The 1,836-nt window shown below is 48.8% G+C and overlaps 1 pseudogene across 1 annotated transcript; it reads right to left on the reverse strand.

Annotated features, from left to right (window-relative positions):
* Positions 1 to 355: 355 nt before the first annotated feature.
* On the reverse strand, positions 356 to 1,058 carry LOC307051332 (alpha/beta hydrolase domain-containing protein 17A-like; annotated as a pseudogene). Its single transcript has one exon. The product of its transcript is annotated as an alpha/beta hydrolase domain-containing protein 17A-like (transcript).
* Between the last annotated feature and the right edge of the window lie 778 nt (positions 1,059 to 1,836).

Here is a 1,836-nt window from a genome sequence, read left to right on the forward strand (position 1 = left end):
ACACCGCGATGAAGAGTGACCCCCACTTGCCACAACTAGAGAAAGCCCTCGCACAGAAATGAAGACCCAACACAGCAAAAATAAATTAATTAATTAATAAACTCCTACCCCTAACATTAAAAAAAAAAAGAAAGAAAGAAAGTAACGAAACTGAGTTATCTGTAGTGAGGTGGATGGACCTAGAGCCTGTCATACAGAGTGAAGTAAGTCGGAAAGAGAAAAACAAATACCTTATGCTAACACATATATATGGAATCTAAAAACAAAAAACAAAACAAAAAAAAAAAGCAAAAAAGGTTGTGAAGAACCTAGGGGCAGGACAGGAATAAAGACGCAGAGCGTCTTGGGACACCTTCTAGGTGTTGGGGAACACGTCACAGCAGTAGGTCTTCTTGGTGTCGTGGAAGGCAATGCGCATGCCCGGGGTGAGCAGGAACTGCAGCACCACCATGGTGCACTGGGAGCATGAGGCCAGGTCCACGGTGGCCACCGTGCTGCTGATGCTCTGCCCGTAGAGGACAGCACTGTCTGGGCTGATGCTGTACCTGATGCTCAGAGCCTGCCAGGCTGCTGTCAGCGTAGAGGTTCTTCTCCGAGGGCTTGCCCAAGCTCACGCCGTAGCCGGGGTAGTGGAGGAGATGTTGCAGTTGATGCGCGTGCCCAGGCCGATGCAGAAACTGCTCATCTGGCCCAGGTCCACCACGTTGCCCTGCGAGAGCCATGTACCCGGCGCTGGGCACGCAGTGCATGTACCCCCAGGAGACGCGGTTGCCCCAGCTGCTCTTGGTCGCCAAGATCTCGATGGTGTCCAGCTCGCGCTGACTGTACCAGAAGTCGGTGCGCTCCAGCAGGTGGAGCTTCTAGCGCCCCAGGGGGTGCCGGCCGAAGCCCGCAGGTTCCCGAGGGGGTGGCCCTGGCCCACCGAGCCCGGGCTCGGGCTCAGGCACCAGCAAGTAGGTGGGCCCTGGAGGCAGGAAGACGAGCTTGGCGGTGATGTGGTCGGGGCAGGGCGGGCAGTAGAAGAGGCAGCAGAGCTCGGTCACCAACAGGCCGTTCATGGCAGGCACCAACTTTCTGAGACCCAGAGGCACACAGCTTGTTTCTGGAGCTATTCTCTGAGCACAGGGCATTGACTGCTTCTCTTCTTAGACACACGGCTGCACAACTCATAATGCTCTACTAGACTGAATTCCCTTCGTTCTCCTGTTCCTCCCATGACATAGTTCTCTGACAATTAGAATAGCCGACAATGATGAAAAAGTCTAAATTCCACCAGGCACTGATGCTACGGCTATTCCTTTCTCCGGCTCACCTCCTGTTATTTGTGGAGACTGTGTTTTCCAAAATTCAAAGTAGCTTTATCACTCTTCACCTATTGCCTGTCCACTCATTTGAGCTGTGTATCACTTCTGCTTCATCAATGCACTTTTTTACTTTTACTGGATTTACTGTTATGGGGAATTCCCTCTAAAATTTTAAGATATCAACTATTGCACTTAGTTTTCAGGTGGTGAGCTTTTGTTATATGTTTAAGCACACCCCCCTTGGTATTTTACTTGTAACCAGGAGAGACTGACAAGTACCACTCGTCAAATTTCATCTGAAACTAAATTTTGAAAACCATGTTGTATAGCATTGTTTGAAGTTTATGTGGGAAATTTAATGATTATCTAACTCTTTTAAGAGCCAAGAGGAGTGTGTTGAAGCATGGTTTTCATGAGCCCCAGGGGTTTGATTAAATATCCATTTCAGTCAAACCTGTTTATACTACCTATGTGCACACTTTTCATTTGTTATCAACACATAGGCACAGGAATTGAGTATATCATGTAAATA

The sequence above is a fragment of the Hyperoodon ampullatus genome (genome assembly GCF_949752795.1).
Source record: "Hyperoodon ampullatus genome assembly, chromosome: 4".
Lineage (NCBI taxonomy): Eukaryota > Metazoa > Chordata > Mammalia > Artiodactyla > Ziphiidae > Hyperoodon > Hyperoodon ampullatus.